The 13,132-nt window shown below is 38.3% G+C and overlaps 2 protein-coding genes across 7 annotated transcripts in view; one reads left to right on the top strand and one right to left on the bottom strand.

Annotated features, from left to right (window-relative positions):
* Nucleotides 1-4,941, bottom strand: part of NUDT13 (nudix hydrolase 13) — a 35,497-nt gene extending 30,556 nt beyond the window's left edge. The window contains exon 1 of one of the 3 annotated variants that reach the window (XM_001503824.5): nt 4,778-4,941. The gene's annotated coding sequence lies outside the window, so the exon portion shown is untranslated. The remainder of the gene's footprint in view (nt 1-4,777) is intronic. The other 2 variants (XM_070227512.1, XM_070227521.1) reach the window with 2 other exon arrangements.
* Nucleotides 3,869-13,132, top strand: part of P4HA1 (prolyl 4-hydroxylase subunit alpha 1) — an 80,044-nt gene continuing 70,780 nt past the window's right edge. For 2 of the 4 annotated variants that reach the window (XM_014733036.3, XM_070227453.1), the window contains exon 1: nt 4,013-4,241. The gene's annotated coding sequence lies outside the window, so the exon portion shown is untranslated. Of the gene's footprint in view, nt 4,242-13,132 lie in introns of all 4 variants that reach the window. The other 2 variants (XM_005602463.4, XM_023644951.2) reach the window with 2 other exon arrangements.

Raw genomic sequence — 13,132 nt, 5'->3', positions numbered from 1 at the left:
ATATTTATTCAATGGATCTTGGATAACTAGACTCTACTTTTTTTCCTTCTAATTTACATAGCATAATATTTCTAAAATATAGGTTCCATCATCTTAATCCCCTGCTAAAAGACCTACCTACTATTACCTGTTTCATCAAATTCAACTTCATTCTTCTAACTCTCAAGTAAAGTGTGTAGTATTTTATAATCCTCACAACATAATTCAATGCTTATCCATTCTCTCAAATGATTTCTAATTGTTTCATATGTGTGAATGCAATTTGATTAAAGCTGCTTTCAGTTACAGGGTTTATGTCTATTTGGCTTCCCTTTTTGTTGGGCACACAGGTGCTCAATGTTGAAGGAAGAAACTATCATTCAAAATGTGAAATAAAAAGCTGATTTATTATTTTCTTTTTTTAATTGTTTTTTTTGGCTGACGAAGACTAGCCCTGAGTTAACATCTGTTGCCAATCTTCCTCTTTTTGTTTTTTGCTTGAGGAAGATCAGCCCTGAGCTAACATCTGTGCCAGACTTCCTCCACGTTATATGTGGGTCGCCGTGACAGCATGGCTGATGAGTGGTGTAGGTCCCGTCCAGGATCCAAACCCACGAACTCAGGCTGCCAAAGCAGAGCATGTTAAACTTTAACCACTATGCCACAGGCTGGCCCCCTGATTTATTATTTTCTATGTGAGGAAGCACTATGCAGCAGACACATCTCTCTGCCGATTTTACACAGCATTTTGTGAAAGGTGGAGTTCAGGGATTGGCTGACTTTCAAGGTGGGAGTGGGTTGACATCAGCTATAGAAGCATGATTACTTTGGTGGAGAAACTGTTGACAATTGACTGATTTTCAAAGATGTATTAACTACAGTAAGGCTGTTGCCATTTGGTAACTTTAAAAAGTGGGAGCCTGTTACTGATTGGCTGGTTTGTTAGAGGCTTGGTGACAAGGTTGAGTTGCACTGATCTATTAATTGAGTTTAAAATCACTTCTGGGGCCAATCCAGTGGCTCAGTGGTTAAGTTTGCATGTTCCGCTTCGTTGGCCCAGGGTTCGCCAATTCGGATCCTGGGCGCAGACCTTTGCACCTCTTGTTAAGCCATGCTGTGGCAGGAGTCCCACATATAGAGTAGAGGAAGGTGGGCACAGATGTTAGCTCAGGGCCAGTCTTCCTCAGCAAAAAGAGGAGGATTGGCAGCAGACGTTAGCTCAGGGCTAATCTTCCTAAAAAAAAAATTAATAAATAAAATAAAATAACTTCTGCTTATTAGTTGTTACCATAGCTACATAAGAGACTGTTCCTAAGAATATAGGACTTTTAATATTTTCTTCAAGAAATATTACTAATTGATGGGCACATTCAACTTTTTCAGATGCAAGAAGAAGAGATTTATTGGGGGTTTATAGTACAGCTACAGCAGCTCTCTTCTAACGTTTGACCTTTCAGAGGGGAGTCATATCATTCTTTGTCTGTTCCCCAAGGTATCTCTCATCTTCATTCTAACCAAGCAGGGATGATCAGGTTCAATAGTCATAAGTAGATTTGATATGAAGTGTCCTTTTTTGGGCCATGATATTGATAGGGATAGGTTAGAAGTTTCTTTCAGCATCACAACTCATCACTCATAATATAGTGTAAATTTTTAGGATTGTTGTCACATTTGGGAAAATCGCAAATAAAGTTATTTAGTATATGACTTGAAAGAGTTCAGGGCACATCAGTTTTCCTTAAACTGATGACACTCTAACTAGTTTGTTGTGGATATCCTTATTAAATTCTGATAGAAAAGAACTTCCTTTTGTTGGCTAAGCATTGGTAAGCACTAAACGTTTCATTAAAATTTTACACATCCAATAAATGGAAGAATTTCCCACAGATTAGCTTCAGACTCCCTAAGTTTCAACTTTGCTTCTCCTCTATTATCCATATATTTTTGATGCTAGGACAAAGGGCACATTCAAATAGGTATAAGATGTCTGGCCCTGCACCTTTGTTTTACAATGCTGGGTAAGTGGGCCAGTGGGCACAATGGGTGGTAGGAGTATTCTTGGATGCCATTCCTACACTGGGACAGCTGCAATATCTTAACTATGTATGGAAGTGACTGAATTACAAAAACATATCCTACTAAACTCAAACCACATGTATTCAAACTGAATTTCCCTTCAGCTAAATTTTAAAAATGCCTGCTAGCTACTCCAACACACTAGACAAGGGGAAGTGTGACAGAAGAGAAATCAGTAAGGAAAGAATTAGCAGTCTAAAGATTGCAGTTAAAATTTTTACTTTTACAAATTTTACAAAAGCTTATGACCATATAAACATATTGCTAAGGCCCCTTCCAGAGCCTTGTAAAGGGCTAGTGCAATGAAATCCCCTGAAGCTGAAGTTTTCTTAGCTTCAAAGCAAATCTGCCTCAAGGTCTGGAGCCATTTTATTTATAGGGTGAATTGTCAATTTTCAGAGTCAGCTGTATATAGGGCTAGTAGATACATTGATTACAGCTCCATTCGAGGCAAAGATTTTCTAACAGGAAGACATCTTTGCCTCTTGTGTCAAAGGGCTCCCTGCTATTTGTTTAGGTTAGCTGTTCTCAAACTCTGGTCTCACTCCTAAAAAGTACTGAAGACTCCAAAAAGCTTTTATGTGGATTATATTTATCAACATTTACTGTATTAGGAGTTAAACATGTAAAGTATTTGTTTATTAATTCATTTAAAAATAATAATAAATCTGTTACACATGAACATAAATATTTTTAATGAAAAATAACTATATTTTCCAATGCAAAAAGAGTTTAGTGAGAAGAATGGCATTATCTTGCATTTCTGCAAATCTCTTTAATGTCTGGCCTAATAGAAGATTCTCACATCTCCTTCTGCATTCAATCTGTTGCAATATCACAGGACATGTAGTCTCTGGAAAACCCCATTGTACATTCATTAGGCTGAAACGGCAAAGACTGTCTTACAATGAAATAATTTTGACCCTGTGGACCCCCTGACCACATGAGAACTGCTGATTTTAGACATCACTATATCTACTTTCTAGTTGCCTAGGGCTCCCAGAGAACCCTCTCTCTATTTCTGTATCTGAATAATCAACCCCACCTCCTAGATAAGAGTCAAATGTTAATTTTTGCTATGTTTTTTAGCATACATGGAAAATTCTGAAAACGATTTTTAATGAATAACAAGTCTTAGAGAAGTCATTCTTCCCTTTCACAGACAAGGGAAAAATATCTCTTTCATTGTCCTCTCACTGATACTAAGGTTTTCTTCTTTTAAGATTATACTGACTAAGCCAAATCTTAGACTGAGACCAAACACAACATTGGGTGCCTTATATGCTACAACAACACAATCTAATATTTACCGAGTCCTTTCTGTGTGCTAGGTATATGCTAAATGCTTTACATACATTATCTCATTTAATTGTCACAATAATCCTATGAGGTACCTACCGACATTCCTATTCTAGATGAGAAACTGAGATACTAAGAGGTTAACGCCCAGCGTTATACTGAACTGAGCTGGGAATTGAACCCAGAAAATGCGTCTCCGGAGCGCGCAGGCCATTATCTACTCATAGAGTATAAAGGTAGGAAATGAGCCAGATTCGTATAAAATGACAGTAGACGTGAGAGACGGAGGTTTGCAAAGCAAAAAGCCTCAGGGCCAAGACAGCTGAGATATCAAGCCTGGAAGCACTGTATTCCCATCCGAGGCTTCCTTTCTGCTTTATTTTCTACGCTTCTATGTTCCTCTTCTCACATTTAAGATATTTCATTACTGGTGGCTTCGTCGCCAAACCTGAAATTAAGGCACTAAACCACCCGACAAAAGCGAGCGGAGCGAACCCGAGCTAACCGCGGTAGCGGGGGCTGGGCTGCAACCCTGCGCAGTCGCGTTCCATCCGAGGCCCGTCTACCGGCCCCGCCCCTCGGCCTTAGACTCCCCGCGGCCGGTGGGGAGTAGGGGTGTGGGCCACGGGTGGGGGCGGGAGAGCGGCCGAGGCTGGGCGCCTGCGCAGTCGCGGGGGCGCTGGTGTGATCGAGCTCACGTAGCAAGGGCTGCAGTCGCCTCCTCCCCAGCGCTGCTGTCGCGGCCTAGAGGTTATAAAAGGGCTAACTGGCTCCCTCTGCTGCCCAGTCGTGCCGCCAAGCGGGCTGAGGGAAGGGAGTAGGTAGCCAGCTCGTGTGCAGGCGACAGGGGACTGAAGATCGCGCCGCCCCCCGGTCCCGCTTCGCAGGTAAGATGCTCCCCCGACCTTGGGGACTGAGGCTGAGGCCCTTGGGCAGCCCTGGCCCTTCCCGGACGGCTGTGGCGGTCCGGTCCCTGTCTCCTCTGGTGGGATGGCTTGAGGGTGGGGGGTTCTCCAGTTTACCACAGTTTACCACAGCAGCCCAGTACCTTCTCTGGAGACTCGGCCTCTCGCCCTGCGCCCCGCGACCCCCGGCTGCCCCAAAGGCCCTTCTGCCCTTCTCCGTGCTCCCCTTCCCACCTCTTCCCTGGTCGGCGCCCCTGACCGTGGGCTCTGCTGCAGCCTCTGTCCCCGCCCCGGGGACTAGGAGTTTCTTGAATATTCCTTCCCGCGGAGTCACACTGTTAATTTTTCCCGAGCTTCTCTCATACCTGGTCCTCCTTACAAAGCTGAGGGTGATGCGGGGGTGGGGCGTGGGTTTTTGGCCTCCGTAGCAGCAGATGGCTAGCCTGTGGTAGTGGAGCTGAAGCACCCCAGGCATATTTGCCCTATCGAAAAGACGTGGGTCTGGGAAGTGGACCTACCCAGAGAAGTTCAGACGTAACTCATCTGTTGCGCGTCGGTGCTGCTGGAACAGCTAGACGTAGCCCCGGGCGGCGAGTTTCGGGCTGCGGAGTTGAGGAAGTCGGCTGTCAGGTCACCCTGGTGTGGGGGAAGCTAGTCGTCTTCCTTCCCTCTTCTTCCACATGGTTTTTTTAAAGGCACATGAGTTTTTCCCTCTCCCCTCCTGTCTTTCTCACCAGAGAGTTTGCTGCTTTTACAAGTCCACATCAGTAAAACGAATTCCACAGTTGTGTGAGAGCTTTGAGTTCCCAGATTACATGAACGGTCCCCAGATGTATGTTTTAAGGGGCAGGAAGAATGGTACCATAAGTATGAGACTATTTCTCTTAAATAATCGAATGTATTAAATACAATTCAGTTCTTAGACACTACCATCCTATGCGTTCCTAATAGAGGGGAGAACACTTGAAATTTTGCACTGTTTACTTTAAGAAAGGGATGAAGAAACAGCTAGATCTCCTTTTAGGAATTGATCTGAAAGGCCAAAGAGGCTTGCCAGTTTCAACTTAACTCTTTCTGGTTTCTCTGAGAGCTGTGGCTCTTCCACTTTCCCTTGGAATGCACTCAGAAAGGATGAAATAGCCTCTACGTGAGTGGGGGAGGGGAAAAGACGTGGCAGCAGTGTTCTTTCATCAACTTTTTGCTCATTTTTTTAAAGGTTTTGAGAAGAAGCATATTTCCCCTTTTAGGTTTAGATGTAGCTTATGAATGAGGCTGGTCTTTTCATAAAATAATCAGATGAAATATGCAGTCCGCATGGCAGGAACACTGGAACTTAATTTATAAAACATATTAAAGGGATTTTTCTGATCAAGTTTCTATGGAGAAAATGGATACCTTAAGCAGGATATATTTAAGAAGCTGAAAGTGAACAACCTTGCGTATGCTTTGCCTTGATTTGAAATTTAAGTAGACATTCCGTGATTTTTCTTTAACTTTGGCTTTTAGCCTGTGAAATATAGTTTCAGTCTTAAGTATGACCTTCAAATTTTACCTTTTCTTTCTTTGGGAAGCATAGGTTTTGTCACTTACCTTTAGAAGTCATGACAGGTTTGGTTTTGGAACATTATGCCAGTGTTTTAGATAGCCGATGGCAAATGCTTCTTATAGATTTAACATAGACTAACTTGGAAAAGGACTACTTTCTCTCTTTTTGGATGAGTAGTGCTGTTTCCTTTGACATCTTAACATGAATTTTATTTTGAAGTACTGAAAGTGAGGATTTTAGTAAGCAGATAATTATATTGGCCATTTTGTGTCTGGGTAACTAAGGTAGTAAAACAGATTAAAAAATGTATACAGCTTTTAATTATTGCAGAAAAATTTACACAGTGCAAAAGATTTGAAAAAAGAAAGTTTTATATCACCTAGGTAGTAGTCCAGGGTGTTGTAAGTGAATCTTGGCTTTTTGGTAAGGAGATGTTAACCTTTTCTAATACTGCAGAGTGGGTTGTATACTGACAAGAAGTATCTTTCATAGGGCAATTAAGTTCAGATTCCTGCTTTTATTGCAAGAGTGCAGCCATAAAGCTTGTGAGCCTTCATTTTTGTGGAAGGAATGCCTTATTTTATTTAGCAATTAATTATCAACTGGGATATAATTACTGCTCTTAGATTTGGAAAGTGTACCCTGTGAGATACATAGTAGCAGTTCTCAATCTATTTTGAGGTCATGAAATCTATTGAGAATCTGATAGAAGACGTGGACCCTGGGTCAGCAAATACAAGTTCACACATCTGCTTGGAATTTTATATACATTTATAGATACTCTCTCCCACTCCTAAGTGCATCTATAAACTCTATTATAAGAACTAAAAAATAGAAGAGATATGAAATTAATTTTTAAGGATATCTAGGTATCTTGAGGCAGAATTTCTTCAATATTTCTGACAATTGAGCTGGACTTGTAGATCTCACTGGACTTGAGTATATAGATGACCCTAATGAACTTTTGCTAAAAGGGTTTTGACAAAAGTTAATAGATTGGTGGGAGAATAATTGAATTGCTAAATTGTTTAGGCAATAATACATCATGTTGGCCTTCTCCCTTCCTTCTCAATATGTTGTAACATATCTTTGGTTCTATTCTGAAAGTGGAAAATGCGTGAAAGTAAACAAAAATAAATTGCACAGGCCCTTGGCATTAAAGTTTATTTCTCTTCTTACAGTGGGATCTTGAATCTTATAATTAAATCATAATGATTGTGTGTGTGTGTATGAATATATGAGACAAGCCAAATAAAGTGTGTATGGATATTTGTGAAACTAGTTAAAGCTTTGTTCGTGTTTCTACTTGATGAAATTTATTTGTATAAATTGAGCTATCCTCTCATTAGCTTTCCTCTAGCCAAATATTGTACCTCAGTAAAAACTAATGAAACTCAGAAGACTTCTTTAAGTTTACTCCAGCAGTTTTTGAACTTGATATAATGAAAAGCATTCCTTTTCCTGATGTTTCTTTGGATGATCACTGTGACTATTAGTGTATTTGGTTGGTTATTGGCAAAAAATACAGTTTAGAGATTGATGCTTTTTACATAGTGGTCATCAGTGAATGAATAGTATCTTGGACTTCTTCCTCTTCCCGCTTAGAGTTTCATATGAGTGTGTCCGTGTTTTGGTGGTTTACATTTTTTCATTTAAATAGTAATATTATGATATGTCAAATTAACATACTCAGCCTTTCTCTCTTGGTTGGGCATTTGAGTTGATTACCATCGTAAGTAGTACAAAGAGGAGGCTGTAATTTAGTGGTTTATTTTATCCACCTTTATAGCTGTAGTAAACTTTAACCAGTTTTCTTTCTATCTGCATTTTTCTTAGGAAACGAAACATGTGACAATAACATCTTACATCAGTATTTTTTCTTCCCCCTAAAAGAATTTTCTAGGAGGATTGAACTGGGCTCTAAAAAGATTTTTTTACTCTACCTGATAACAACTAAAGCACTTTATAAAGTGTTCTTTCATATATTGTATAATTTGATCCTTAAAATAATTCTATGAGGTAGTTTTATATCATCACCATTTTATGCATGAAGAAACTGACGCTCAGAGAAGTCAAGTAATCTGACCAAGAATATAGTAAGTGGCAGAACTAGAACTTGGACCCAGGTTGTTGTCTGTTTTCTGATTTCCCGCTTCATGTGACTTCATCCTTGGTAGTTGGTCAGACTGACTTGGAAGTAATGGAAGTAATGAAGTAATGGAAGGAAAAAAAATCAATTCAATAGCATATTACCAAGGTATTAGAAATGTTTTCAACATCTAGGGTTGGAATAACATAGGGTTCCTGGTTAGTAGTAATTAACTTTGTCATTCCACTTGATTTAATTTAAAAGCATTTATAATGTGCCCAGTAGACTATGGGAGAATCCAAGGAGTGGTAAGAAGTGTTTCATAGGAGAAATAGGATATGAAAGTTACATGGCATGCAGCCATGTTACTAACATTTTACTTCATGTTAAATCTGAATAAGTACTGAATGGAAACCCATGTCTAGATTCACATCCTCTGCAACCATCAGTTCGTTTTTCCTTATTCTAGTATATGTGGTTTTATTTTGTATATCTTTTCCTCAGCTTGACAGCTTGGGATCTGGCTTTAGAAAAAAGAAGTAATTGGAAGAAGAGGGAGACTAGGTTAAAGAGAAATGAAACTTTTGCAGAAGAGCCTTGGGAGAGATGAAGTTAGGGTAAAGTATACCTGGGCCTCAGAGGTGTAATCCATCTATTAGTAGGAGAGGGGCTGCTAAAGCCAGTTTGAAGTATTCTGTTCTGGACTAATGGGCCTTGGCCTGAATGGATCATGGTCAGAGATTAAAAGTATGTATAACCTCTTTTGTATTAGGAATGATCTTTAAGAAATACTATAGGTACATATGGGAATTTGTTCTTATCTGTGCAGAGTGGGTTAAACAAAAGTTAGTTTCTCTAGATGTTTTCCATTCCAGGTATCAGAGTTACGTTATTTTGGAACTACAGTAAGACGCAAGAATTAGTAGTCAACAACTATAAAATAAAAAGCCATTGAACATTGATATGAAGCATCAAATAGAACAGTCTCTCCTGTTGTGCATGTCTATAGCAACAGCAGACATGGACTCTATAAGCATATTGTTAACATTTTGGGAGAAGGTGCTTTTGTAAGATTTCTGAGGAGTAAGTAATAGAAATGGAAACTTGCAAAGTATTAATCATTAATTTTCAGATGTCTATTTTAATCTATTTTCTGTGTTTTTCTGAGTTTATATTTATAAGATTCTTCACCTCAGTACCTAGCTCTATTGCCCTAATGATTTCTCAAGCTTTTCAACCATGAATTGTTTTCTGAAATTTTTAAAGAATTTTGGTTAAGAAGGGAAATTTGTATACAAAGCCAGGACTAGTGTTTAGTTTTAGAGAAATGAGAAAAATTATCCTGAAGGTGTTTTCCTTGATTCTCTTTTTTTTTAAATTGAGGTAACATTGGTTTATAACATTATATAAATTTCAGGTGTACATCATTACCCACGATTCTGTATTGTGATCATTATTTATTGAGCATTGTTATTATGTACTAAACATTGTGCTGGAAGAATCAGGATAACTTCTTGTTTGAAATAACATACATAATGGAGGACAGTTACATAAGATTATGTTTGTTTTATTTGAGAGTGTTTAGTAAATATTGATTAGCTGGGTTTAAGTAGACTCAAGACTTCTCTTACACTTTAATCTTATATTAACTGAATTTGCATATTTAATTTCTTCAAAAAATGACCAATAAGTGTTTATTTTAGTGTTTCTAAAACCTAGTTATCCAATTTAGGACCTCAGAGCCTTACTTGCTGTGTACATATGGCCTTTATTCTTGCCCACTTTTTCCAACAACCTCACCTCTTTTTTTTAAGCCAGGCAAGATTTTATTCATATTCAAAAGTTGCATGAAGACATTCTCAAATTTACATGGTCTCAAATTTACCAGTCTTTTAACATCAAAGATATTTGGAGACTAGATCTCAATTTACTGTGTTTAAGTTAAAAAAATCTTAAATAATGATTTTTTTTGAAAACAGTGGACAGTGATCATAGCTACCAAGTAATAGAGTTTTATAAGTAAATAAAACACCAATGTTTGGCATAATAAGGGTGATTATTAATAACTTAAAGTAATTGATATATTTTAACAACTTTGTTGAGGTGCAATTGATAATACAGCAAACTGCACATATTTACAGCATACGGTTGACAAAAGTATATACTCATAGAAATGTCAACACAATCAAGGAACATATCCATCACTCTCAAGAGTTGCCTCATGCCTCTTTGTAATCCCTCCCTCCTCTCCTTCCTGCCCTTTCCTCATCCTTAGGAAACCAGGATCTTTTTCTGACACTTAAGATTAGTTTGTATTTTCTAGAGTTTTCTATAAGTGGAATCATATAGTATGTGCTCTTTTTTAGTCTGGCTTCTTATACTCAGCATGATTCTTTTGAAATTCATCCATGTTGTTATGTGTTCATTCTTTTTTAATGCTGAGTAGTATTACATTGTATGGATATACCACAATTTTTTTTTTGGTCCATTTACCAGTTGAGGGACATTTGAGTTGTTTCCAGCTTTTAACTGTTATAAATAAAGCTGGTATGTGCATTCCATACAGTCTTTGGAGGGATATATTCTTTCTTTTCTCTTTTGTAAATATCTAGGAGTAGAATAACTACACCATGTGTGATAGGGAAATGTTTTTTCCCAGTCCCTGGCTCATCTCAATTCTTTTAACAGTGTGTTTCAAAGAGCAGGAACTGTCTCTATTCACAGACATTATGTCTGTGTAGAAAATCTGAGACATGGTTCAGAAAAGCTCTTGATCTAATAAGTGAATTCAGCAGGGTTAAAAGACAGAAAGTCAATATATAACAATCAATTGGATTTCTGTATATTAGCAATGAACAATTAGAAATTAAAATTTAAAAGTACCATCTCAATAGCACCAAAAACAATGAAATATTAAGTATTAACTTTACAAAATGTGCAAGATTTGCATACTGAAAATTAGAAAACAATGATGAGAGAAACCAAAGAAGACCTAAATAAATGGAGAGATATACCATATTCATGAACCGGAAGACTCAATATTGTTAAAATAACTATTCTTCCCAAACTGATGTATAGATTCAATGCAGTTCCAGTCCAAATCCCAGCAGGATTTCTTATAGAAACTGACAACTCATTCTAAAATTGACGTGGAAAAAAAAGGAACTAGGAAAGTCAAAACAATTTTGAAAAAGAAGAAGAAAGTTGGAAAAATCCACACTGCCTGATTTCAACTTTACTATATAACTGCAATACTCAGGACAGTGTGGTATTGAAGAAAAGATAGATGTACAGATCGGTGGAACAAAGTAGAGGATCCAGAGGCATAAAAATGGTCAATTCGTTTTTGACAAAGGTTTAAAGGCAATTCAATAGAGAAAGGATAGTCTGGAATAGTTGGTTATTCATACTCAAAAAGAAAAAAAATCTCTGTTTTATTTGGCACTTAGTATCCCCCATTGGAAATTGGGCAACCCTCCTGCCCAGGGATTTTTGTAAATGTTGGGACAAATGATACAAAGGCACCAATGGATATGAAATATGAAATAAAATTTACTCAGTAAACTGAAAAAGGGTTCCTCAGGACAAGGGCTTAGGTTTAGTTCAGAATGAAGCCAGAGTGAAGCAGGGTAGTTGCTTATAGTTCTTTTTTTTTTTTAAAGATTTTATTTTTTTCCTTTTTCTCCCCAAAGCCCCCCAGTACATAGTTGTATATTCTTCGATGTGGGTCCTTCTAGTTGTGGCATGTGGGACGCTGCCTCAGTGTGGTTTGATGAGCAGTGCCATGTCCGCACCCAGGATTCGAACCAACGAAACACTGGGCCGCCTGCGGCGGAACGGGCGAACTTAACCACTCGGCCAGGGGCCCAGCCCCTGCTTTTAGTTTTTATTGTAGCTAGGAGGAGGGATCTTTATGATAGTTCTCACGTGTGGGATTTACATGGTTTCAGCTTCTCACCGACAACAAGGGAGGGAATGGCTTAGCTTTCTTTCTGATTTACCCACATGTGGAGCAAAAGGAGGAGGGAAGTAGGGCTTCATAGCAGTCAGCACTCAAACATCAAAATAGAATCTTTTTTTTTATTACAGCCTCCTTGCAAAAAATACATTCTATGTAAAAACTAGTTCAAAATGGTTCATAGACCTTGAGGTAAGACCTAAAGCTATAAAATGTCTTGAAGAAAATATAAGACAAAATGTTTTTGACCTTGGGTCAGGCGAAGATTTCTTAGATATGACACCAAAAACATGATCCATAAATAAACAAATTGATAAATTTGACTTCATCAAAATTAAGAACTTCTGCTGTTTGAAACATAGTGTTATGAGAATGAAAAGACAAGCCACACAACAGGGAGTAAATATTCCCCCATCACATATCTGACGAAGGACTTGTATTCAGGATACATAAAGAAGTCACAAAATTCAGTGATAAGGAAACAACCTAATTAAATATTTGGCAAAAGATTTAAGTAGAAACTTTACCCAAGAAGGTATATAGACAGCAAATAAACATACCAAAAGATATTAAACGTCATTAGTAATTATGACATTGCAAATTAAAACCACAATAGATACCACGATACACCTGGTGAGAAAATTAATTATTAAGAAACGTGAAGGAAAAAAAGAAAAACAACAATACCAAGTGCTGATGAGAATGTGGAGCAATTGGAGCTTTTATCCACTGCTGATGGCAATGCAAATGTATAGTGACTTTAGAAAAACATTAGCAGGGCCGGCCAGGTGGCGCAGCGGTTAAGTTCCCACATTCCGCTTCGGTGGCCTGGGGTTCACTGGTTCGGATCCCGGGTGCGGACATGGCACCCCTTGGCACGCCATGCTGTGGTAGGCATCCCACATATAGAGTAGAGGAAGGTGGGCATGGATGTTAGCTCAGGGCAGTCTTCCACAGCAAAAAGAGGAGGATTGGCAGCAGTTAGCTCAGGGCTGATCTTCCTCAAAAAAAAAAAACAGGAAAAGAAAAACATTGGCAGTTCTTCCTAAAGGTAAACACACACTTACCGTACAACCTGGCATTCCTACTCCTAGGTATAGCCCACTGAAATGAGAATTTATGTTGATTTCTTTTTTAATTTTGCTTTTCATTTCAATTTTATTAAAATATGCTGAGTCAATAAACAAATCAGAATTTTAGAGCAAGAGGATATGACGTTTATCAAAAAACATTATGTACTGCTAATCCGTTGATATTCACTCAAGTTAGATATGACACGT

The sequence above is a fragment of the Equus caballus genome, chromosome 1, assembly GCF_041296265.1.
Source record: "Equus caballus isolate H_3958 breed thoroughbred chromosome 1, TB-T2T, whole genome shotgun sequence".
Lineage (NCBI taxonomy): Eukaryota > Metazoa > Chordata > Mammalia > Perissodactyla > Equidae > Equus > Equus caballus.
This window is presented reverse-complemented; position numbering and strand designations above follow the sequence as displayed.